Source organism: Emydura macquarii, unplaced genomic scaffold (genome assembly GCF_026122565.2).
Source record: "Emydura macquarii macquarii isolate MOO-44397 ecotype Brisbane River unplaced genomic scaffold, CSIRO-AGI_Emac_v2 contig_1790, whole genome shotgun sequence".
Taxonomy (NCBI): domain Eukaryota; kingdom Metazoa; phylum Chordata; order Testudines; family Chelidae; genus Emydura; species Emydura macquarii.
The window spans coordinates 10,473,762-10,501,055 of record NW_027131927.1 but is presented as its reverse complement, the minus strand read 5'-3'; the positions used below and the strand labels follow the sequence as shown (position 1 = coordinate 10,501,055).

The following is a 27,294-nucleotide window of genomic DNA, read 5'->3' as shown; positions in this document are numbered from 1 at the left end:
TCTTCAGGCTAGGTCTCCCATTCTGCTCCCCGTCTCTGAGTTCCTCTCCCTTTCCAGCATCTCTCTCCTGCTGTGATTGCCTCCAGGTTCAGGACAGATTGCTGGGCAAAGTCAAGTCCAGAGGCGTTTATTGAGGCAGTTCCTTCCCACCCCTAGCAGAGGTTACCCACAGCCATCTCATTACACCCTTCAGGCCAGCCCCAGGTAGCACAGAAGGCCTCAATCAGTCTTTTGAAGAAAAGCAAAGAAATGGTCCAATGGAGAAAACAAACACAGAAGTCCTGTGCCAGGCCTACCTTTTGCCAGAGAAACTCCGGCCATTAGCAGCCTGAGGAGGGGGTTAGGGTTCAGTTGACTTTTCCCTCAGAAAGCAAGACTAGGAGGTGTATTCTCCTCCAGCCCAGCAATCTTCTAAATTGCCCTCTTCCCAGCTGCTCTCTGGGCTGCTGACAGCAAGTGCAGCTGTAGCAGGATGGGGCTAAATGATTCCATAGCAGCTCAGTAATACCCCTGATGGCCCAGCATGGAGTTAACGCACCCCATCCCACAGCATGGGGCTAAAAACAACTACACCAATCCAAACCTAGCTCCTGCATTTGAAATCCCTTGGCCCCAGGGTTTAGCTTCTTCTCAAGTGTTTTGGGTGCTATTGCTATTATTTCAGCTTCTTCTTTACATTTATCCTGCAGGTAAGCCAGCAGTTACACCTGGCTCTTAACAACAAAGTTTAACCCAGCTGATAAGAAGACCTTTATCTAAAGGCATCTTGGGATATGACATAGATTGCCAAAGTCAGCATTAAAAGCAAGAAATGTTTATATTCAAACTGCAAGTACTGTAGACATGTCAGGAAATACAGCCATTCTCTAAATTCTGGGGGTTATGATGAGCTAGATACACTATGAATTATGTTCCTTACATCTATGCAAATAAGCCTGAATAGATGGTTTTCTTATGGCTTTTATTTATTTATTTATTTTTGTTAACAAAGCTCCTTGAGAGCACCCAGTGACTAGGAAAAGAGTTGGGAGCACAAAGAACTGTTTGATATTGTCACAGCAATTAAAGTTTAACAGTAACCAGATTTGCAAGAAATTTGTGAAATGGTGCCTTGGGCAAATTTACATTAAACAAATTTCTAATTTGTTGTATAATTATAATCAGTTAAATAATGCCATTCAGATATTATGAATAATTCATCCCTCATTCCTATTCACTGAGGGCCTAACTCCTAATCATTCAGTCAGGATAGTTTGGTTTATAGGACAATTAAATAGTCTTATCCCAAGATTTTTCTATGTGCTTTATCCTATGGAATTTGGAGAAAGTGGGAAGAAAGCAAGTGGGGTGAGTTATTTTTGACCTTTACTTCTATTCTATAGAAAAACTCTCTTTTTGTCTATGACTTCTTACTTCCTTTCATCAGCTCCTTCTTCTTTATATTGATTCTAGCCTCCATTTCCTTTCTCACAGGCTCCATTTTCTCTTTGATTCTGCTTTCCTATTCTATGTCCCTCATCACTTGTCTGTCCCCCCTTCTCCTCTTATTCTTTTCTAATTTAAAGTCTCTTGACTAGCATCTCATTATAAGAGCTTGTGAAAAAGAAGTTCATTACCAGCTTTAATTACCTCATCTAGCAATTACTGCCTCCGGAATATGCCAGTCAGCTTGCAGCACGCTCAGTGTAATAAAGGCAACATGCGGGACCCAGATGGAATTACCCAGTTAAATAAAAGGCCTAACGAGCCTGACACCAGAACACACACTTCATCGTGCTCAGGGGACTCTATTGACACCAACCTCCCAGAAGTAAACACACTGACAGGACATTCTTGATAAATTGCTAGCAACCCCACCAAGAATTACTGTTGTGATTCATCAGGAGAAGGCATTGCTGCATATTGCTTTGACTGGTGGCATGGATCCTCCTAAACCTAATAAAGTTCCCTTTTCTCTCTCTGCCCCCAACCCCTCTGAGGGGGTCCTAGACAGACAGAACAATGTCAGATCCCTCCGATGACAGGGCTTCTGATAAAATTCAATGTAGTTTAATTATATGGTGCAGAACAAAAGCTGTGATACACCACCCCCACCAGCCGCCAGGTGGGAGGCTGTGTTTTGATGGAAGTCAGTAGCAGAGGCCTCAGCAGATAACGTGGTTCGGAAATCATAGCTGAAGCCTACTATTTATGATAATGGTTTCCTCTGAAGTAAAGTTAATGACAAGTTAGCCACGAAGAGGCAGGAAACCTGCATAAACAAACCTCTTCGTTTAAAATAGTTTTAAGAAAGAAAAATGTTGCATTTTTTTTAAAGTCAGTTATTGAAATGAAGCTCATGATAGAAAAAGAAATGGAAGTTGAACTCCTGACCCCACTGAAGTCCAGGGCAAAACTGCCATTGACCTGTAGAGGGCCAAGACTCCCCTTGCAGTCTGTAATGGCATGGGTAACCTGGCAGGGCTGCTCTTCGCTGAGTGAAGAACATTTCACTTTTTCCATTGTGCTAGTTACTGTCATTCTTTCACTCCCCTGTTATCAGACCAGGTCTTTCTCCTTTATCTTCTGTGAGATCATTTCATCACCTGCCCCAATTTCCAACTCCTAATCTGTGTAGAATCGGCCGGGCTGGAACATTCAACACTTTCTTACACGCAAGTACATTCAGTATTTTTGCGTCTCTTGGCCAAGATCCATACTCCTTCTCTCTCTGAGTCTGGATTGATCAGAAGGAAGGAGGTAAATGAGATTCAATACCAGTTCGCTCTGCACAGCCAGCAGTTTTAGGTTTTACTGTGGGCCCCAAGAAAGGAGCAAATTAGGATTCAGGCTAGGGAAGTGACAATGTAGAAATGCAGAACGGTTGGGGGCTGGTAACAGTACCGTACAGGCCTGTTTTTCAAAGGTCCTCAGGATCCAGCTGCTCTCATTGACTTCAGCCCTTTGGAGAATCTGGCCACATCACGTAGGTGCTGTCACAGGGTGAGCTGGACCCGTCAAGCGTCAAGGTCCACGGACTGTGCTGGGACTGGGTTAGGTGGCCACATGTTACATGTTAGCCACCTGGACTCCATACCTTCTATGCGTTGGGCTATCAGCCCGTGCAGTTCCTGCATTAAACAGGTTCTGGCAGGGGAGAGCCAGGATGACATAGGCTGGGGGAAGCACAGCAGGATTCAAGTGCAGCCCCTAGAAGGAGAGCTGTGGAGAAGGGAACAGAGAAATGGTTTGAGCCTGGAAAGAGCAAAGGAGCCCTGTGTTTATTTTGTGTGATGGCTGAGTAAACCAGACCGCAAGAGAGGGAATGTTATCTGAAATGCACAGGTGTGCGTGAGTACATCTGTGGGAATAACTGAGGCCTGGGTGACTACTGGACTACACCTTGCACCCCTACTAAGGAGCTGCTGGGTGCTGGGCTCTCTTGGAAATCAGGCCCTAAGTTTATATAGTGCCTGTTATCCCAGCTCTTCCATCTCGCCAATGTCCCTCATTTCAAGGGCCGTCACTTGTCTTAGCCCCAAAGATCCCCATGCTCCACACCATTTGGCGCCCCCCCTCTCTTTCAGCGCTTGAAAACCATTAATCTCAGCAATAAAGAAGCATGAAGCTGAAGCTATAGAAAGAGTGAATTAACCTAGTGTGGTAAGGTGGCCTTCGTGCTCCTGTGGGCCGAGTGCTTCTTTTGGTGCGGTGGACACAAAATGGCCACCCGGGGCTCCCACCAGTCCTAAAATGGCGGCCGTCTTGCTTCTGTCCCGTCTCCCTTCACGCCTTCACTGGCCGAGTAGTGTCCTTGGGACCTTAAATTCTGCAGTGGGGTAGGGGGTGTCCGAGCCCGCCCTCTTTTTCAGACACCAGCCCAGAGACCCTGGCTGACAGCAGTGGCTGGCTGCTGCTATAATGCACTATGAAAATCTTCCCTCTGGGCTGCTTCCCTACCCTGGTTTCCGTCAGGGCTAAGTGGCCACTCCAATGGCCAAACCCCCTGCATTTCTCTGGCTCCTGCCGCTTGCAGTTCTCCTGCCCCCCGTTCTCCACACTCTTCAAACTCTCCCAAAAACTCCAAACCTCCAAACTCTCCAGATTCCAGGTGACCCCTGCCTGGCTGGCAGGGAGCTTTTATCTGCTCCCAGGCAGCCCTTAATTGGTCTCAGCTGATCCTGACCTCAGCTGACCCTAATTGGTTTCAGCTGACCGTGGCCTCAGCTGGCCCTAATCAGCTTGAAGGAAACCTTGGGCAGCTGCTAGGGGAACAGGGCTTTGTTCAGTCTTGGGCTAACATAGCGTCCTTCTACTACCCTCCGGTAGCACCTGTCACACTAGAGAAAGGGATCCCAGGACATTTTAACTGTCCCTACGTTTCATTTGTTCAGGTCCAACATTCGGGTTCTTTGAAGCATACCACAGCCCACATTTGGTCCATGGTCAAATGAGAGAGATGTCAGTGTGTCCAAAATGCTTTGTATTGCAGGTATCACTCACTCCACCATGCCAGTACAGAAACATTTTAGGGTAGGAAAAGGATACTCATTCTTCATGTGCAACACTTTGTTTGTACAGGACTTAGTACATGACTGGTCCATGACTAAGGCTCCTTGGTGCTACAGTAACACTAATAATGATAATAATAATAATAAAGTAAGCATCATAGTAATTTTTGTTGGGGAGCACTATCTTCTCTAACTGAACAAATCCTTCTCTGATATTTTGATTTAATTTGATTTGATTGATTCTAATATTTCTGATTATATTTTGCATTTCTGTACTGTCTTCCATAAAAAGATCCCAAAGAGCTTTGACAATATTAACTAACTCTCACAAAGCATCATCACTGCTCAGCACCTATTTTGTTTAAGCAGACAGATTTTCAAAATTGCTCAGACCATTTTACAGTGTGATCTATTGGGTGCTGAGTGCTTTTAAAAATCTGCCTCTTAACGTCTATTTGTACAGTGTCTAAAGCTTATTATTTGTTTGTTCAAGGCCTATATTCATTTACCTGGTCCAAGTTTTCACAAATGTCAGTGTATCCCAGCTTAAGATCAAAGTTTAAACAGCTTTCTTTTTACATAAACAATGCATTCTATAATCATTCTTTCTATTAATTATCAATGTATACATTCTTTTGTTCAGTGTTTAAAATGAAACATGCAAATGCAATACAGTGATTCCCTTCAGCTTGTGACTTTTGCAAAAGCAAAATATTTTAAAAATTAATTATCTCACTAAAATGTTTCAAAATCCATTAAAAAGGAATCTCGTTTTTTCAAGTGTATTCAATGGAAAACCTTAGAGGAGAACCATCTTATCAGCTTTCCATGTGTCTTAAATTTTAAAAGAATAAAACTGTAAAATAAAATTCTCCTCTTTTTTCACTGTTCTTAAGCCCATACAAAAGGGAAAAATTTCTTTTTACTGTAACTTGTTTAAAAGCAAAACTTAATCAGAATTTATGTCTCAGTTAGACATGACAAAACCTATGTTTGTCTTCCGTTACGTATGTTTTAAAATATAGATCTGGGAGAATGATAACTTATCCCTTATTTTCAAGACATGGAGAAAAAAGCTAGTTAATTCTTCTCTTATCTTAAAGGGGATATCTCCTCATATAATGATGAATAGCAACCTGGGAATAAGTCAGTCTAGGTTTCCTTAAATCATTATCTCATGGCATGGTGTGAAAATCATCAGAAACTGGGTTGCTTTATAGTTTTCTGCAAAAACTTCAATACCCTTCCTGTCCTTCCCAAATGGGCATGGGGTCCTGGCAGTCTGAAGGAGCGGGTGCTGGTGGATTGTTGGTATGGAAAAAGTCAAGCACCACTGTTGTAGAAATTCATTCACAAATCAGTGGTGCAATCTTAAAAATGAGCAGGACAGAAGAAAGCGAGGTGCCTTGCATTTAGGTTAAACCAGTTACACTGCCAGGGTAACAAACTCAGGGAATCACTTGTCAGAAAAGCTTGTTTCATGAATGGGTAGAGATGTGTGTAAGAGAGCTAACTCATTAGATTCCTTGAGTCAGAGGGATTGAGAGAAAGAACGTGGGAAGGTGGGCTCCAAATTGATCAGAACAAGCCCTGCTTCCTGGGCCAGTGTTTCTCTGCGACCTTCCCTTCCCAGGGAGAGTCTTTCTCCTTTTGATACAGATTAACCTAGTCATTTTTCTCAGAAGCTTTTGAAACATGTCATCCCAGAGTGTGTAACAGGGACACTATTTCTCTTCAAGGAGAATTACCCTATACAGTGCAGCAGCATGGATCTCCTTTCCTCTTTTCCTTTTTCATATAAATGTCACAGCCCCATCTATAACACTTACTTAAAACTGAAGTGATAGTTGTGGAGACAGTAGGTATTTCCGAGAATAAATACCATGCTTCTTTTTCTGTGCTCATTACTTCAAAGAACAAATGAGTGAAACCATCTAAAAGATATATATATATATATATATAATAGCTTAGAATCATAGAAGATGACGATTGAAAGGGACCTCAGGAGGACATCTAGTCCAACCCCCTGCTCAAAGCAGGACTAACCTCAGCTAAATCATCCCAGCCAGGGCTTTGTCAAGCTGCACCTTAAAAACCTCTAAGGATGGAGATTCCACCACCTCCCTAGGTAACCCATTCCAGTGCTTCACCACCCTCCTAGGGAAAAAAGATTTTCCTAATGTCCAACCTAGACCTCCTTCACTGCAACTTGAGACCATTGGTCCTTGTTCTGGCATCTACTACCACTGAGAACAGCCTAGCTCCATCCTCCCTGGAACCCCCTTTCAGGTAATTAAAGGCTTCTATCAAATCTCCCCTCATTCTACTCTTCTGCAGGCTCACCAAGCCTCTCCTCATAAGTAATGTGCTCCAGTCCCCTAATCATTTTTGTTGCCCTCCTCTGAACTCTCTCCAATTTGTCCATATCCTTCCTGTAGTGAGGGGCCCAAAACTGGACATAGTACTCCAAATGTGGCCTTACCAATGCTGAATAGAGGGGAATAATTACTTCCCTTTATCTGCTGGCAAAGCACCTACTAATGCAGTCCAATATTCTGTTAGCCTTCTTGGCAATAAGGGCACACTGTTGACTCATATCCAGCTTCTTGTTCACTGTAACCCCCAGGTCCTTTTCTGCAGAACTGCTGCCTAGCCCGTCTGTCCCCAGTCTGTAGCAGTGCATGGGATTCTTCCATCCTAAGTGCAGGACTCTGCACTTTTCCTTGTTGAACCTCATCAGATTTCTTTTGGCCCAATCCTCCAATTAGTCTAGATCACTCTGTAGCCTATCCCTACCCTCCAGGGTATCCACCACTCCCCCCAGTTTAGTGTCATCTGCAGACTTGCTGAGGGTGCAATCCACCCCATCCTCCAGATCATTAATGAAGATGTTGAACAAAACTGACCCCAGCATCAACCCCTGGGGCACTCCCCTTGTTACCAGCTGACAACTAGCCATCGAGCTGTTGCTCATTACCCATTGAGACCAGTGATCTAGCCAGTTTTCTATTCATCTTATAGTCCATTCATCCAACCCATACTTTAACTTGCTGATAAGAATACTGTGGGAGACTGTATCAAAAGCTTTGCTAAAGTCAAGGTATATCACATCCACTGCTTTCCTCACATCCACAGAGCTAGTCATCTCATCATAGAAGTCAATCAGGTTGGTCAGACATGACTTGCCCTTTGTGAATCCATGCTGACTTCCTGATCACCTTCTTCTGTTCCAAGTGCCTCAAAATGGATTCCTTGATGACCTACTCTATGATTTTTCTGGGGACTGAGGAGGCTGACTGGTCTGTGGTTCCCTGGATTGTCCTCCTTCCCTTTTTTGAAGATGGGCTCTATATTTGCCTTTTTCTAATCATCCGGACCTCCCCCAACCACCTCGAGCTTTCAAAGATAATGGTCAATGGCTCTGCAATCACAACAGCCAACTCCCTCAGCACCCTCGGATGCACGGCATCCAGCCCCATGGACTTGTGCCTGTCTGGCTTTTCTAAATAGTTCTAAACCTGTTCTTTCGGCACTGAGGGCTGCTCATTTCCTCCCCATGCTGTGCTGCCCAGTGCAGTAGTCTGGGAGCTGACCTTGTCTGTGAAGACAGAAGCAAAAAAAGCATTGAGTACCTCAACTTTCTCCATGTCCTCTGTCACTAGGTTGCCTCCCCCATTGTGTAGGGGGCCCACACTTTCCCTGACCTTCTTCTTGTTGCTCACATACTTGTAGAAACCCTTCTTGTTACCCTTCAAGTCCCTTGCTAGCTGCAACTCCAATTGTGCTTTGGCCTTCCTGATTTACTCCTGCATGCTCGAGCTTCTTAAAATGTATCCTAAAACTTTCTATCCCCCTGCACGCCACACACCTGATTTCATCTCACACGGGTAAGAAATGACAGTACTGTTGATTGATTGATTGATTTATTGATTGATGGGCTCTCTCTCCTCCTACTTTATTTCTTCAGGTCCACCTCTCCCCCCTTCTCTACTGCTCACTTCATTTGCACACTGTACTGCTATTGGTTCAAACTGAATTAATCAGCCAATAGTGTCACATCAGGACTACACAGAAAAGCCCAGAGCATTGTCCAGCCACAGAGTATATATCATGTGATTCAGACATACAGTTCCTCATGCATTTTTGTTTCTGTGTTGCCCCTGGTGACAGATCATCCCGGACTTCTGAGCAGTATTTTGCCACTAATTTTGGTGAATGGCATTCCTGACTTTTCCATCCAATTGTGGTGAGGCTTGTGGCTAGCAGTTGGATTGTGTTCTTCTGTTGATAGGTGGGTACTCCTGTACAAGTCACTGACCAGATGGGATTTGAATCAGGCTTCTCCTGGATAAGGATTAACAAAGCTGGTAGATGAACATTTTGAGACAATTCACGCCAGTGTTTCAGAGAAGGGCTCAAAGAGGGTGTAGAGTTGCAGTGACTGCTTACTTTGCTTTAAAAGGCTTTGGTGAGGGACTTTATCAAACCCTTTCTGAAAATCCAAGTACACTGTATCGACTGGATCACCCTTTTCTACAAGCTTGCTGACATCCTCAATATATTCTAAAGAATTGATGAGGCATGATTTCTCGTTACAAAAGATGTTTTGACTCTTCCCCAACATACTGTGTTCATCTATGTGTCTGATCATTCTGTTCTTTACTGTAGTTTCAACCAATTTGCCTTGTACTGAAGTTAGGCTTACCCACCTGTAATTACCAGGATTGCCTCTGGAGCCTTTTTAAAAATTGGTATTATATTAGCTATGCTGCAGTCACCTGATACTGAGGCTGATTTAAGCGATATGTTACATACCATAGTTAGTAGTTCTGCAATTTTATGTTTGAGTTCCTTCAGAACTCTTGGGTGATATCATCTGGTCCTGGTGACTTACTACTGTTTAATTTATCAGTTTGTTCCCAAACCTCCTCTACCGGCATCTCAATCTGGGATCATTCCTCAGATTTGTCACCGAAAATAGAATGGCTCAGGTGTGGGAATCTGCCTCTCTTGTGCTCAGGTAGAACTAAGAAGTAGCATTCTGCCTGTGTGCCATGATGGGAGAGGTGTAGAGGCTCCCTATGTTTTCTGTCCCTCCTTCAGTGCACCAGAATGTAGCCCTTACGGAGTTTGCTTTGCATTCATTTGGGGCCTGGATGGTAAAGCTCAGCTGAGGACTCCACATTGCTCTGAGGGTGGTCCAAGAGGCTGGCAGTCACTCTTCCTCAGTCTGGAAGGACTTCCTTCTTGCTATGTCCCACCTAACGTGCTAGATGCACCAATGTGCCCCAGAAGCATCTGCAAAGCATTCTGGCAATGAAAAGCAGCAGGAAACATGATTTAAATCACCAGTGAAGCTAGATTTATATTGCTTTGAATTACTACTGTGGTGCAAAGAAGCTGGAGCGTGCTTCTGAATCTGACCCTCCTTTTATGTGAACGTTTTAAGAACTCCACTGAATTTCCCTCTAAGGAAACCCCAGAACAAAGCAAGATCTTGAAAAGTAAAATGTTGGCTGAATATGTTCATGATTTGAGTGGCACAAACAGAGATTTAGGCCCCAATCCATCCTAAACCTCAAGCATATGCTTTAATTTTAAGCGTGTGAGTAGCCCCTCTGACTTCAATGGGAATATTGAAACGTTTAAAGTTAGTCGTGCTTAAGTGCTCTGCTGTACTGGGCCCTTATTTAGCAAGTAGACAAAGTAAATCATGTGTCCATCTATTTGGCTACTTAAGTATGTTGCACACAGGGCCGTATGTATTAAAACACCGTGGTACATAAAATGTTAAAGAAACTCACCCGCATTGCCTTGATTTGTGATTTAGAAGTGCTGCAAGAAAACCTCGGATAAGTCCTGTCAAAATATGAAATGGAGAGCTAGTTGGGAAATGTTTTTTTAATCCTGCCAAAAAATTAGATGAAAATGAATGGTTGTGAAACGTTCTTCAGAAGTTTTGGAGTTTCTGTTGAAAGACACTGAAAATGGCAACACTGTGGCTGAAAACGGAAAAACTTTCAACAACCAAAACGCTTTCCCCCCCCCAATGAGAATCAAACATTTCCCCCTGAAAATCCTTTTTGACAAAAAAAGTGATTATATATATATATATATATATATATATAAAAATTTTGACCTGCTATAGTAAACCGCTCCTTCAAGACATTTACCTAAGGTGCCAGCCTGCCATGCCAAGCCAGATTCTACACTCTGCAAATCTGCAGAGCTTCATTGAAGCCAACAGAGCTATGCTAGTTTATACCAGTTGACGAGCTGGTGCATGTGGGGAATTTGCTGGCATCAGCATTGCCACTCTCTGTATTCATTGGTGGGAGGGAGGGGGAAGGAAAGCACATCAAAGATGCATGTTATTTTCTCAGCTGACTTAATGTGCCCTTGCCGACAGCCTGGGTTATCAGAATGAGATAACATGTGCTGACATGTGGGAACTTGCTCACATTCCCTCGTAACATGTGTTAACAGCAATACTGTTCTCAAAGTCACTAGGAATTCAGAGCTGCCGTTTCTGGCCTGATTAAGGCAATTGAGAGAAACTGGATTTTTATTAGTTTGCTCTATTGGAGTACATTTTTAAACCAGGATTCAATGATTTAGCCTCCTGATTCCCTAGTTACTGAGAAACAAGAAACCATATCTCTTAGCCGTGGTGCTACTTTAAAACTATACCTTTGAGTCAATCTTCCAGTCACGTTCTTCTTCCTTTTCCCTCCCTCTCAATCAGTTTCAATGGTGTACATATGCAAACAAATGTCCAGATATTTTGGTCTTGGACACATCCATCTGAATACAATACAGTCCTTACACAACTAAACAAACGGAAGAGACTGCACCCTGAAAACAAATATGCCTCATTCACTAAACATTACAGCTAGCACCCTGATGCAAATAAAGCTAGAATTTCACAATGTGCTCTGCCCCCACAAACAGACTGCAGAGGCAAAGCAATTTTAGAGGAGATGACCCTGTTTGTTGTGCAACTCAGCCAGAGTGCAAGTAAATTGTTCTACAAGACATGATGCACATCTGAGTTTTCATCTGTTGGGCTATTTTTCATTGTTCCTTTTTACTGAGCTAATATCATGGGATGAAGACAGACCTAATATACAACACGTTCAATGGAAAGGAAGAAAATGAAAATATTTTCAAGCAGAGAAGTGTTATTGCAGAGAGAAGTTTCTCTGGGAGGTGTTCATTAATTGTTAGCCCCAGCCTTTGCAATCCAAAGATGACGGGGTAGCCTGCTCCTTTATCATGGGTTTGGATGCAATAGGTTGTGCATGTAAGTCTCTCAGAGGCAAATGTGGCTAAAATCACCAGCAGGCACGTGGGGAGGAGTCAAAATACAACTGTGTCTCATGCCAGTTTCTTTAGCCTTGCTGTGCAACACTGGAAAAGAGACCTTGTGATCTTCAAGTGCAGAAGCAACCATCCGTTCACCCATGTCACCAAGTTCAGATGTTGAAACATCGGGAGCGAGGTCCCCTCGAAATCAGGATATTATGCAAGTAATGAATGTTGGGTCCATTTTCATTGGGTTCTGGTTTTTGAGCCGTTAGGGGGTACTTGGATCACCTTTTCAAGCTTTTTTTCTCCACCACCTCGAGATCTAGGAACTTTAAAAAAAAAAAAAGAAAAAAGAAAATGAAATCTACGATTCTCCCTGGACTCCAGGGGCTTTAAGAAAAACTCCAAATAATGCAGGATTTCATGATAAAATCATGACAGTCAACACCACAACATCCTCGGGGGCTCCACTAGGTCATAAAGGAAAAGGGATTTGGGCGTGTTCCCTGTCTAAGCAGGGAAGATAAAACTGCCATCCTTCTACAGAATGGGTCAGTCTGTGACTTTTTAAGCCATGGTGTGCAATATGACTGGTGCAGAAGGGCATGCACTCTCCTCTCTGCTGGGACAGCTTTGCTAGCCAGTATAGAGAGGACACAGTGTCTCTTCACCTTAGGAAGGCTATCTCACCCCACCCTCACGGCACTGATACATTTAGACCATGCTATTTTGTCCCTTGTATGCTCTATGTGTATCTCTGATAGCATGTTGATTTATATGTGTTTATCTCCCTCCCTCTCGCCCCAGGTCAGGGATAAAAGAGAGGTTTCAAAGGCAGGTTTACATGGTATTGTCCTTTGTGAAAATCATTTCCATTTAATCTCCCTAATAGTGCCTCTAATTAAGGATGTAAATATTCAATTAATCTGGAATACACAGGGGACTTCTCAACTGAGTGAAATAATGTGAATGAAGTAATTGGCCCAGTACCACAATTTATCTTTTATACTCTTCCACTTTCACAGAGGAATTACTTCACTGAGGGTAATGTTTTATTCATACACTTGGGTGCCATAGTCCCAGTGATTTGAGATTTTAATTACACAAGTCCACCATAAAGAGCGGGCACAATGCAAAAACTGACAGGCAACCTTTTATTTATTGGCCGTTTCTTTAACACATTGTCCCTTTTGTTGTGTTGAGAAGCTGTTGTATTGAAGGAAATGATGCCAGGGAATGCACATTTCCATGTGCTTTGGAGCCCCCAGCTTTTGGTTGGTCTCTTGCCTGGGTTTCAGCAGTAAATCATCATCAGCCATAATGACACTTTGCTATAGAAATATTTCCAGCACATGCACTTGTACAAAGAAACAAAATCAGGTGCCAGTTCATAACTTTGGGACAATGCCTAGACCCTTGCACGAAACTTGAGGAGAATGGAATGGGAGGGAAATGGAATCTCACTGCAAAACACAGCCATGATAGTGCTGCTAATATGGCCTGTTGTAACAGCTACTACCCATGCCCCCACCTCCACATGAATTTGGGATGGGGTTGGCCAAATATTTGCGGATGTGATCATCTCGTGCTACAGGAACTGCACTGTGACACTTCTGGGTTCAACATCAGCTCTGCTACGGACTTCCTGTGTGATGCTAGGTGTAACGGGGTTGGTCACCTCCCAAACACTAGCAGCCTGCCTTAGATTCTCCTTCTGCACAGGCCCCACAAGAGCACCACATCACAGTCCAACAGTAAGTCAAACATGTCCACAGTAGGGGAATTACCGTATTTCCTTATGTATAAGACGCATCTTTTTTCGAAAAATTTGGGGTCTAAAAACTGGGTTCGTCTTATACAGTGGTACTTACCCCAGGGCCAGGTGGTACATTTTTGCGAAGCTTTGCCGGTGATGTACAATACATTTTTTAAAAAATTTCGGGCCCCAAAATTAAGGTGCGTCTTATACATGGGAGCGTCTTATACATGGGGAAATACGGTAATTCTCTTTTGATCCCCACCTATAAGGGAACATTATTGTTCATGGTTGGGAACAGGGAGAGGTCTGGGACATAGAATCATAAAAATATAGGGCTGGAAGGGGCCTCCAGAGGTCATCAAGTCCAGCCCCCTGTGCTAAGTCAGGACCAAATAAATCCGGACCATCCCGATAGGTGTTTCTCTGACCTGTTCTTAGGAACCTCCAATTAAGGTAATTCTACAACCTCCCTTGGAAGCCTATTCCAGTGCTTAACTACCCTTACGGTGAGACATGTTTTTCTAATAGCTAATCTAAATCTACCTTGTGGCAGATTAAGCCCATTACTTCTTGTCCTACCTTCAGTGGACATGGAAAACACTGTATCTTTATAATAGCCCTTGATGTAATTGAAGACTGCTACCGGGTCCTTAGCATTAGCCCCCTTAGCCTTCTCAAGATAAACATGCCCAGTTTATTTTAACTTTCCTGAAAGGTCAGGTTTGTTAAACCTTTTATCATTTTTGTTGCTTTCCTCTGGAATTTCTCCAGTTAATCCACATCTTTCCTAAAGTGTGGCAACCAGAACTGGACTCCACGGATACAACCTAATGACCAGCCACTGTCATCTGTAATACGGCATGGCAATATACATCAAGGACACCCTCAGAGATTTTAATGTTATTCCATCAACTGAAGAGGAGATCACATTTACCACAATCATAAAAGTGGGGGAGGTCTACATCATCAAGGTCTATAAAGCCCCGAGGACAAGATGGCCAAAAACAGCGCTACCTAGCACCCCTATTCCATGCATCTACACAGGCCAGTTTAATAGTCACCACGCCATGTGGGGCTATAAAACAAATGAAACCGATGGCAAAGATCTCATGCATTGGATATCTGCACAAGACTTACAATTAATTTATGAACTAAAACAACGATCAACATTCCATTCAAGTCACTGGCAAAGTGGGTACAATTCAGACCTTACATTTGTGTCTAAGGACAAAAGTGGAAACATTCTCATCTCATCACGTGAAGTCTTACCATCATTTCCAAATAGACAACACCTTTCCATAATGATATATGGAGGTATTGAAATTCCTGTGTTTTTTCCGAAACAGGTACCACAATGGAATTTCGCTAAAGCTGATTGAGATGCCTATGGACTGCTGAGAAAACTGTTGCAAGGATTCCGGTGAGACTGGAATGCAAACAACAGTTCGGAGGGCTTCTGAAAGCAGCAGGAAAGAAGAACATTACCTGATGCTTTCGGAAAAAGTACACTCCATGCTGGACGTGAGAGATGCAGGAGTTGCTCTAGCAATACAACCTGATCAGGAGCTCTTTCACTGCAAAAGCCCTGCTACACTCTCTAGACACAGCATGACTCCAGCGCTGGTTTGACTGCGTGCAAAACCTTGATTTTACATATTCAAACCGTCGAGCCTGGACACTACTGCGATGCCTTGTGAATGCTAAACCCACAGAGTATCAGCCACCAAAAATCTGGCCAAACTCAAAAGTTTACAAACTAGTGGAGAACACAAAAGGACCACTCAATAAACAGAGAAGAGAAGCATAACAACAACTCTACCGGACACTGTAAAATTCCCCATGGAGAACCTTCCACTCTCAGTAATGAGGAAGTAGAAGAAGGATTTGCTGCAATGAAAACAGGAAAGTCTGCAGGCCTGACAGTATTCCACCAGAATTTCTGCACCATCTCAGTCCCAAAGGACTCCTATGGCTAGCAGCATTATACTCTGCTACCTTAAGGACAGTACGGATCCCTGAAATATGGCATGAGGCAATAGTAATTACCATTCCAAAGCCTGGGAAACCCACTAATGAACTGTGAAGCTATAGGCCAATTTTTCTACTTTGCATGACCTATAAACTTCTTGAACGTATCATTCTCAAAAGAGTACGTCCTTTTACTGATCCAACTGTCTCTGTGGAACAGGCAAGCTTCTGGCCAAAAGGTAGCTGCTGCAACCAAGTTCTGGCACTCACAATTCACACTGAGCCTAGCTATCAGAAAAAAACTAAAGACTGGCGCAGCATGTCGATCTGTCATCTGTGTATGACACTTTATGGATTAAGGGCTTGATGTGGAATCTTGCAAAAATTATACCTTCCTATCAAACACTTCACCTGCTGTGTACTATGCTGAGTAATAGAAGCCTCATGGGTATTCCTGGGTAATAAGACCAGCACACCCCGTACCATAAAAAATGGGCTACCACAAGGCTCTGTACTCACACTCACCCTTTTTTAATATTTACATAAGTGACATGCCTCCAACTAAATCATGAAAATTTGGTTATGCAGAAGATCTTGCTCTGACAATCCAGCCACCAAATTCCTATGACAGTGAGGAAGCATTAACGGAAGATCTCCGAATTAAGGAACAATACTCCCATAAACAGATACTCAAACCAAACCCTGAAAAAACAATAGTAAGCGCCTTCCACCTTGATAATAGGAGTGCCAAAAACACACTGAAAGTAGCTTTCTGTGGGAAAAATGTGCAACGTGATTACAGCCTATCTCATTTTGGAGTGAAACTCGACTGCATCCTTACCTCCAGGACTGTCTTGAGAAGGTAGCTGCAAAGATAAAAATGAGAGCTGACATAATTCGGAAACTATCAGGTACAAACTGGGGTGCATTGGCATCCATGTTGTGAGCATCTGCAGTGGCACCGGTATATTCGGGGGCTGAATGTTGCACACTGGGATGGAGCAGATGCAGCCACACACAACTTGACACCGAACTGAATACAGCAATGCAATGCATCACTAGAACTCTTAAGTCAACTCCAACACCATGGTTACATGTTCTTTCTAATATCATTCCCCCGCAGATATGCTGAATTGCTGCAACCCTCTGTGAAGCTCAGCAAATCCAGGAAAACAGATGTGTCCCTATTCACCAAGACCTCAATAAGCCCCTCCCCTGCAACAACACCTTACGTCCCGCAAGTCTTTCTGGGAATATTCGCTTAGCCTCATGCAATCAGGCTATGATCACAAGGCAGCTTGGAAAGCAGATTGGACTAAACAAGACTTAAAAATAAACACCTTGAGAGCACGGCTCCACACGACAGACCATCAAACATATCATCGTCTACTGCTCAATTTATAAATATGAAGGAGGCATCGCTGCAATACATTCTGCCACTACTGATGTAGCCATCTGGCTTCATCAACTTCAGGTGAAATTGTAGTTACTGCTTTACACCAACCAGACAAAAGAAGAAGAACTGGACTCAGTACTCCAGAGTAGGCCTCACCAGTGCTGGGTGGGACAAGTACTTCCCATGTTTTACATAAGACACTCCTGTTAATATACCCCGGAATGATAAGCCTTTTTCACAGCTACATCACATTGTTGACTCATTCAATTTGTGTTCTGCTATAGCCCCCGGATCCTTTTCAGCAGTACTGCCACCAAGCCAGTTGTTCTCCATTTTGCAGTTGATCATTTGATTTTTCCTCCCTAAGTGCTTTGCATGTGTCTTTATTGACACAACTGCGGCAATGTAGTCGTTCTAAAAGTCTGGGAGTTTTAACTCACCCCTATCAATGGGCAGCTGAAGCCAATGGACAGTGCCCCAGGCTCCATAAAAAATGTTCTAAAAGTGTATTAAATCTTCTAAAATATGATGACAAGATGATGACAGGTAGCAAACAAAATGTACAAATAACCTAAGTAGGACATTCATCTTAACTGTGTTAATTCCCCCTCAGGGGCCCAGGTGTCCTCCGCTAGCTGGAGAAGGGCAGATTCTAAATTCATTATTAGAAGTTTTTGATGGTTGACTACTGACATTGTTAAAATGAGCTCTGCACAGGTATGTTAACCCTGTCCTCTTTGTTACAGATGGTCCTTGTAAGTTGATAATCGCTGATTTTGTTTTCTTCTTTTTATATGGTTATGTTTGTGTTGGAAAAGAAAATCAATAAAACTTTAATTAAAGCAAAAAACCCTCCTCTCCTGGGTCCAATTTATTTAGTCATTCTACACACTGGCCCTCCAAGCCCCAGCCCCAGTTCACTTTCTCTCCTTGAATCAGGAGTTCCTTGCCCTCCTTCCCAAAGCTGGTTCAGTTCAAACTGTCTCTTTATTCCCTGCAGCAACTTCCTCAGGTCAGCTGTAACTTCCCTGTCCTGCCCGGCCAGAGTGCTAGACTCCCAGTCAAGCGCACTACCCCAGGAGTCTGCCCCTACCCCTTCTAGCCCCAACCTTGCCTAAATAAAACACATGACCTCAGTCCCTTATTCATTATGACCCTCCTGGGGAGGGTGAGATGATTTTTGGGGCTGAGGCCCCATTTCCCTTTAAAATATCCTGTAACACTTGGCAAGTCACTTAGTTCTCCATCTGTAAATACGGACAATGCTTCCTTTCTCCTTCCCTTCATCCATCTTGGTGTTTAGATTGTAAGCTCTTGGGGACATGGACTATCTTTTGTTATGTATTTGTATAGCATCTGAGACAACTGGGGCCTCGAGGTGCTACTGCTATAATACAAATAAATAATAACCCGATGGATGTCTCCCTTCACTCATCTCTGTCCCATCCCAACCCCTCTGAGAGCTCTGGAGAGAATCAATGCAAAGCATTAAACTGTGATGGGCAGTGAGTCCTGGGTTGGTCTCCGCATCTATGTCAGGTCTGCTAGTTTAGGGGCCTTGCAGGCATGTATAAGGGGAAGGTTGGCTGAAAGGGGAGGTAAGATCTATCTTTTCGATATTAGGAACACCCACAAAGCATCCCTCCCAGATGTACGCTATACAAATGGAATTGTCTTCTCCTTTCACTAAGGCCATTGTGGCCTGGAAGTGCCTTTTCGAGACAAAGAGAAGAAGTTATTCTGGGAGTTCAGAGCCAGACAAGCATTCTGCTCAGCTGGAAGAATAAAAACAAAAACCAAAAGAACCCAACTTGTCTATAATGCTCTGAAACAAGCACATTCAAATTAACTGTAATTGCTAAGTATGTGGCTTTAGGGCATCCATCACCACCTTAATGTCCTTCTGTCTCCAGTGAACTGCAAAGCCTTTATATTTATAAATGATAATATTGTATGAAATCACCCATGTGATGTGGGCCCTCATTTTCTCTTTAGAAGAGACAGATCCAGCACATCAGGATTTGCATCCAAATTAAATTGCAACTTTGAGAGTAAGTGAACAACAATAACCCACACACCATTCTGATAAAGACAAAAAATGTAGCAAGAGTCAAAAAGATCAGATCCATACGGGTAGAATTCATTCCTGGGTAGAAGGCCCACAGAAGGCACAGTAAAACCTGAAGTCCCACAGTTAGCTGGAATAGTAAAAAGGATTATAAAAATGCATGTTTCAAGGTATAAAATGAGCTCTGTTAGTTGTCCTAATAAGGCCATATAGCCCCTGAAGGAATAATATTATGCAACTGGCTTGAGATGTTACAGAAAGGTGGGATCTTTGCTCTCTTTTATGCATTTTGCATTGGCCTCTGTCAAATGAAGAATATCCACATGCTAGCAGGACTAGTCTGTCCCAATACAGCAATTTACTGGACAAATTATGAACACCTTACTTATGTGAGTCATTGGTCTGTATTGAAGTTGATGGAGCCTCATTTATTTGGACCAACTGAAGATCTGTCCATCAACATCAATAGGACATCTTGGTTTGACAAGGCAATCAAAATATGGCCCTATGTTTGCACAGAAGCACCTAGGATAATTTGAGGTATTTGAAGAGAGACATGAAAACCCATAGTGTGAGACTAACAGCAAAGCCTAAAATTTCATTTTATATTAAAGTAATAATTTCAGGGGCTTACTCATATTTTAACCATCAACCGCTGTCATCAGGAGCTTGCCGTAAATGCTCTCCAAATTCTGCTCTCTATCCCACCAGTGTAATCCCATTGACTTCAAATAGCACAAGCCTTCCACAAGTACCCTTTGCACAAGCAGTGAGGATGCTGGTCCAAAACTGAAATTTTAGAAGAGGCAAGAACACCTCTAAAATCCCATTTTCCATTTGGAGTCTACAAGTGCTTTGTAGACAATATCTGAAAAGTGCACCAAATAACAAACTTTAATCTCTGCTACCAACAACTGGTTAGCACTAGAGTCAGTCAAAATTTATTTGAAAATTTGTGTCAAAGAAAAATAGCCTTTAAAAATAGTTTAATGGAAAATTGACATTTATTTCAAAAGTATCCATTTTTTGATGGAAAAAAACAAAAAACCCACCAAACCAATTTCCCAAAATTGAAGAAGTTTCAGTATTTTTTTAAAAAAAATATAAATTTTCCACTAGAAATTTAGGAAGAAAAAAAGGAAGAAAAAAAGAAAGATGATGTTTCTATTTCCCCCCCCAAAGTATTCTTGTAGAAAATAATTACCATTTTTCTGCACAGTTCTAGTCAGACTGTAAAACCTAAGTCTTAGTAGAAAAAACAAAGTCATAAAATACAAAACCTGTTTGAAGCCTACTACTCATCCAGTGTAGACAGATGGTATGGATATGTATCCACAATGGCTGGTAGAAATAGGGAATAGAGGATAATTAGAAGGCAGTGATTTTGTATCCTGAGTTCCAGAAAGTTTGGTCTAGGCAATTTGCGTGTGATGGCTTAGAACTCTGAAAGTTTTCTGTGGGTCACGTGACAGTGCACGCAAAACCTAGGGTGAGGAACTGTGAAGACACTGTGACAAAGGAGAAGGAATTGCTGCTGTTTCCTGGGTAAACAATATTCAGAGCCTAAGATGGATTTCAGTAATGTATCTTGGTATTTGATAATATATTTACCCAACCCTCAACATTTCCAAGAATTTCTCTGCTCGTTGACTATAGAAAATAATTTCACAGGTGTCCCTAGCAAATAATGCACACTTTACAATCTTTCCTAATATATTTGTTTAATTTGGGGGAGGGGAGGGAGCAGGTGAAAAATAAAGAAAAACCAATAAAAAAAAATCTCTGTTTAGAAAAATATGTTTACTTATGCCTAGATACTTCCAATAAGTCCATGCTGTCGGCCCCTCTCATTCTGACTCACTACTCTGCACTTGGTAAGTGACCCATATGAGCTAACATCATGAGATAACTGATTACATACCAGATCATTAATCAACAACAAGGGGATTCAACTCGTCAACTAAGGATGGTTAAAAGAGAGATAGGAAGAGACAGATGGGAGTGGGGAAGGCTGGGCAAAGGAGTCCAGGATCTCATAGAGGGAAGCGCTCTTTCCCCCTCCAGCCCTGTGCCTTGGTAGTAGCTAAAGGGTTGGGGTAAAGTCTTACGCTGTGGGAAACATAAACTTGTAAAGCAAGTTGTAAATAAGACACGTTGTGGAACTTGCCCCTGGTGTTCATGAGGACTGTTTGCAACAAAGAACTATGCCCTGTGACACATGGGCTCTGCAAATGCATAGGGTCCACTCACATGGAATCTGTCACTGGATCAGTGCCCTACTTCTGTAGCTTGTCAGAGTAGGGCCTGTTTTTTCTCACTTTACAGTAAGGCCCGCAAAGTGGCCTAATTTGTCTCATCTGTCTGAGATTTCCTTCTGTTCTGATTTTTTTACATGCTCTCAAACATGTTCTTCATAACTCCCCCTCCAAAATCCAAAGTACAGCCCGCTGCCTAGCACTTATGCACATTGCTATAATATTGAGCAAGTGTGTGCATGCAAAAGCTAAGGGACGAGTTCATTTAAATAATAGAGCAGAATCCATTCTCAGGTTCCTGAGACATTTTTATGAAAACTGAGGAGAACAAAAAATAGCTAAGGAAATATATACATTTCAAGTAAACATCCAAAAGGAAATTCAAAGTTTAGTCAATGCTCCCATTATGCTTTTGTAATGGAATACATTATGGATTTCCCAGGAAGAGTTTCATTTAATCTCAAAAGTGTAAGATTCCTATTAGTTACTTTCCTGAGTTTTAATTTTATTTGTACTCCCTGTTGTTTGCAATATCTATTTAGAATGTCAAACAAACAAACAATAATCTACCTGCCCTTTTTTTAGTAATATGTCCAGAAAAAAAATTAAAAGAATGTTAAAATTGCAAAGTCAAGCACTCAACAATAAGTTTGTTTGTTTCCTTGTTTGTGCCCTGTCATTATCACATTGTTAGCTTAGACATTGTAAGAGCTGCCACAGTTGCTAGTGATAGACTACAAATAAAACCAGCAACCCAAAACTCTAAAGATGTTTAGAGGTCAAATCTTTATCCTAAAGTTTTAGACAGTGGTCCCTTTAAATATGATTTAAATGCAGTTCCTTTTACGTGTTACATTTCCTCCATTATTACCCATTATATGCCTTTTGTACTTATTCTGGTAATTTAAATTAGGTATGTGCATGCAGCTATAGAAGTGTCATTGCTAAAGGAGTGTCATGACAAAAATATGTATTCTTTAATACTTTTTCCTATGGGTTCCTAATTACAGCAGCTGGAAAAATGGACGGTACCTTCATACCTTAAGAACAAAACAAAGAAAATGCATTTTAATTCTCAGCTTCCATTAGTTGTCAATATATTTGTGAGACTGAGGCTTTGGATGCATTACTTGATGTTTTAATAATGCATGTGCTCTCTGTTTCAGGATTTACCCAATTGCTTGGCCTAAGTAGTCCTGACCTTTCAACCAATCAAAGTATCATCCTCTTCAGAGAAATGAATATCTTACCTTTTCAAAATGCAGGAATTGACACATAAAAATGTATTAAGGTCTTTAAATAAGAGTTTTCTTAGGTCACAATTAGGTTGCTATGGAAACCTGCTAAATGGTTATTGAAGGTAGTCATGGTACCTACAGAAAGGAACTATCTATCATCTTTTGTACACTGAACCTTCAGTGATTACAGGTGACCGTACTATGCATTACTGAGTAGCGCACAAAGTGCTTCCGATTTTCTTATTTAGTTATTTTAAAATATTCACCCAACAGTTTGGACAAGTAATTTTCAGCCTATGGGTGGTTTATGGGGGTTCCTTTGCGATTCACCAGATTTTATTCTCTACACTGCACAGCACCATATCTGCTCCCTAATAGGATGACTGAAGGCAGAAAGTGCTGGAAAATTCTTGATAAAGTTGGTTCTGTAAACTCCTCCAGATGAACCTTGCAAGCCACAGTGGACATAAACATCTGGCTCACAGGGGGATGAGAAGGGAACATGGCCCTTTAACCCTAATTTTCAGGAACCTTTAAAATTCCAATCTGGAAGGCACTGGGGCTGCAGAGTGTCCTGTGTCCTGCTGGCTGGCATCCTGCAGCTCTCCATCTAGCTATTACTGAAAGCTTTGACCACAGGGGGCATTGAAGCTTAGCACCAGAACTTCAGCAGCCACAGGCTTAGCCCAGCTTTTCCCTTCCTCACTCTCCCTCTGGTTGACCATGCAACAGGGAGCTGATGACTACTGCTCCCAATGGTTCCAAATGCCCTCTGAGGGTAGCTCGGATATGTACTGTGCTGGCACATCTTCTTCCAGCTAGCTCTGCAGCTCAGACACCTCAGCCATCTTTGCAATCAGGGAGCACAAGTGCTGAGTGAGAGCCCTGTTACTGCTGGGCCCTACCCTTTCCAAGCGGGGCAAGGAAGAGCGTCGAAAGGGCAAAGCCGTCACATGGTCAGCACTAGTCCCAAAGGGTATGTCTACATTGCTTTGTAAATCCGGGTCTGTGAGACCTGGGCTTGAGGATTTGGTGTTTCCACACCTGCACTTGGGCGTCCAAACTGCACTGTAAATCTGGGCTTGCAGTTGCCTGACCCGGTTCTTGCAGCCATGCTAAGGCATCCATACTGCACTATGCAGACTTTCTGAGTCAGGTCTGTGGCTTGAGCTGCATCCATGCTGCGGAATGACAGGGCTTGGATCCAAGTCTCAGCAGGACTTGGGCTCTGACCCACCCTGCTAGCATGCTCCTAGGACCCTGGTGGTGAGTGCTTGCTGAACAAGTCAGACAGATTTGTATGTGGACCAAAGAGGGGCTGGGGATTAAACCTGAGTCAGAGCCTGAGCTTAGTGTGAAGTGTAGACTTAGCCAAAGAGAGCCCACAGGTGTTCACAAGGAGTCCATTAGCATCCACTGTCTGAGATTCTGATCCAAAGAAACCTTTCTGACTTTCCATCTTTCCAATAAGTAACTGACTGCTCCTTTTGGTTCAGGATCTTGTAAAAGGCCCTGACTCTTTCCCTACAAACTTCTTACCATTAAACAGTGACCAGCCAATCTCCCTATACTCCCCAATCTCTTACACACCTGGGGAATGAAGAGACCAGGCTCATCCAACCCAACCTTCTACTGTCCTGCAGACATCTCTGCATGAACACAGATCTCATGAGCTCTTTGTCTTGGCCACCCCACCTCAACTATGCTAAGGTGTTTGTACCTGTGATATCCAGGCTATGGACCTCAGAGGGCATTGCAGGGTGGAGAAGAGGGGGGCTGCAAACATAGCAGAGGCTGTGGGGAGAGAAGGGAGAGCCACAGGCTGTGGAAGACTCAAAGTGGGGCAAGGAGCAAGAGCATGGGTGTGGCCATGAACGTGATGGGGGAAAGGGAGGATATGGTTTCTTATTTAAACTCTTCTGAAAAAGGTTTGATGGGTAACACCTCTGGCTCTTCCCTTTTTTTTTTTTTTTTTTTTTTTCTGAACTAGCCTTTTCCCCCTGGTAACTGCTCATTTATATTTAGTATCAATAATTTCATAACAGTATGCACTTTGTACTTTACATAGAAATCAGTCTTTAAAATGTAAAGCTCAGCATTTTAATTGGCAGAATAAGAGACAAACAGGACCTCTAGGTGAGTTATTCTCAAAGGACCATCCGATCATTAAGACAAAGAGGTATGAAAATTGAGATTAATTTAGCATGACATCAGATGTTTCTCCTGTGCAGATATTCTTGTTCGCTCTTTCTTGACTTTTCTATCGCACTGTCCAATGAATGTAATCGTTTGATTTTTGTTTATTATTTGTGGGGGTCAGGTTAGAGGGGATAAAATGGGTCAGACAATCTAGAGGAACAGCTTAGCCATCTCCCTGAGTTTTTATTTGTCTATTTTGGAGTAACTGAAGGTTCAATAAAGGTTATCAAGTTTAAAAAAAAAAAAAAGGTTAAAGATCCTTTCATACTGGGGCAAACTTTTTTTATATATAATCTCTGAGTGTATGAACTTCAGCTGCTGTGTTGGAAAGGTAAGTGAGTTTTGTAACTCTTCTTGCTATGAGTCTAATTCCAAACACATTTAGGTGGGATTTCCAAAGGACACCTAAGGGAATTAGATACCCAACTTCTATTGAAAGTGAATGCATTTTTGAAAATCTCAACTTGGCTGTTTAAAATGGAGTATCCCTATCTGGCTTTCCTTCTGTTTGGTCTGGTGGTGAAACCACCATGCTTTCAGGGCACTGAAACCAGAGACTGTGCAGAATTGGAATGACATATGCAAATCTCCATGAATTCAAAAAGGGCTCAGGTTTGAATCACTGGGTCTCAACCAGCCCATATAGGTTTAGCTTTCTGTTAATGACAAAGGGGAACTGTTTTGTTTGGATTGAACTGAAATCTCAGGAATACAGCTTATTTTGTACAATTCCTACAACATAGGTCCAAAATATCGCAAGAGCTTTTCTAACCAATATGGAGATGGTGAAGAACACTCCCAAACTAGCCCTGTATTTTAACTGGAGCTGAATATACATTATTGTATGGATTCTTGTATACATCTGCCAGGAAGAAGTACATGTCTCTCTGGCACAACAGACATGGCTGGAGAAATTAGAAATAAAGGGGTGGCTTTTCAATGGTATTGTGTATTAGCCTGAGTTTGCTCCCAGTGAAGTCAGAGCAGAGGAAGGCCAACACTAAGGTGATTTTGAAAATCCCAGTCCAAAGGGAGATTTGCCAAGGAAACCTGCCTTTGGCCTAATCCAGAAACAAATTCTGCTGAGAGTGAACAGCGCACGCCATTTTTATCAAGGTCCAAAAAGCCCCGAATATGTATCTGTGTATTTTGGTATGAAGAAAGGTGGAGTTGGTTTTGGATCATCTCAAGCAAATATGCTACAAATAATGGATTGAAACATAAGAATGGTAAATTTAAAAAACTCAGGATGATTAGATATGAGATTTTAAAAAGTAAAAATATTTAGATAAAGACTGCCAAGGGTTTATATTGCAACCACAGGTGTTGATCTCATAACATTTTCAACCCCTTCTAGGCAAATTTCTCTGTGTTTCCAAAGGTGTGGTGGGATAAGGGGGATGTAAAGTGAAGTTAGGTCACACAGTTCCTTAAAGAACAAACTCTCTGAATGTTTTCACATCTCTTTTGCGTTACCTTTTCTTGAACATTCTGATGGATGTTTTTACTGGCAGGGATGATCCTGGAGTCAAACAGTTTGTAAGTGAAGATTGAAGGATATTTTCAGAAAGCTAAATTTCAACTGTAATTCTGAATATTAATAGTGGAAACATTTTGGGTGACATATATGTCCAATCAAACAGATTGAATGTAGATTATCAGAGTACTCACAATAAAACACTCATTTCTTGAGCCACAGCCCAGTAATTATTCACTGGAATTATTCAGCAATTAATTTTGAATAATGACAAATATTGATAAAATCATGATCACAGGCCATTCACAACCCGAAGGAGAGACAAAATTTGTGAAATAAATGGTGTGTTATGAATTATTCACCCTGATAGGTCTCATAAGAAGATCTACAAATGGGCCCTTCCTATCTCCAACTTCTATGATTCAACTTGGCTTGTATACCTACAGATGGGTTTAAAGGGTGGTGAAGTTATCTAGCCCTTATTAAAATTCCGCCCTAGTATTTGAATATCTGACCTCTAGTGGCAATGGGTTCTGCAGGTTTATTATATGATCTGTGACGGAGCGCTTCTCTCTCACTTTTGTTCAATTTGCAGCACAGTTTAACTATACTATTTTTTTTCTTTTTAATAAGCACCCTTGCCCTTGTATTACATGGCAGGGTCAAAAGGAAAGGCTGATGAGTTTCCATTGTGCACTTCTTAGTTTTCAGTATCTCAGTCCAGTTGCCTTTAGCTCTTTTTTCTAGACTAATTATTTCTTCAAACCTTTCAGCATGCTTTAATCCTGCCATTTCTCTGACCATTTTCAGCACCCTTCACTGGACTTTTTCCAATATTCATCACGTTTCTTAATGTGACTTGACCAGAGCTAGACACAGTGACCCTGATTTTCCATAGACATTGACACAAAATGCCACCCAATCAGCATGGTGGAATTTTACATTCATTTTGCAGTCATTTACAGAGATAGAAAATGTCATCGCAAGATGCAATGAAGTGGATAATCAAGCACAGTATTCCCAGTCAGGTTACATCAGTGTAGGAAATAATCAGGGCCCTGGTTAAGTGCAGAATTCAACACTTCCTTACAAATTTGTTCTCCAGCATCGCAGAAATTTCTATCTCCATAACTGGA

At 42.2% G+C, this 27,294-nt stretch overlaps 1 long non-coding RNA gene across 1 annotated transcript; it reads right to left on the bottom strand.

The window, feature by feature from the left end:
* Positions 1-229: 229 nt before the first annotated feature.
* Positions 230-4,076, bottom strand: LOC137159147 (uncharacterized). Its single transcript, XR_010921548.1, has 2 exons — positions 3,940-4,076; positions 230-3,201 (listed from the first exon to the last, which is right to left on the bottom strand). It is a non-coding gene; the product is annotated as an uncharacterized lncRNA (long non-coding RNA).
* Between the last annotated feature and the right edge of the window lie 23,218 nt (positions 4,077-27,294).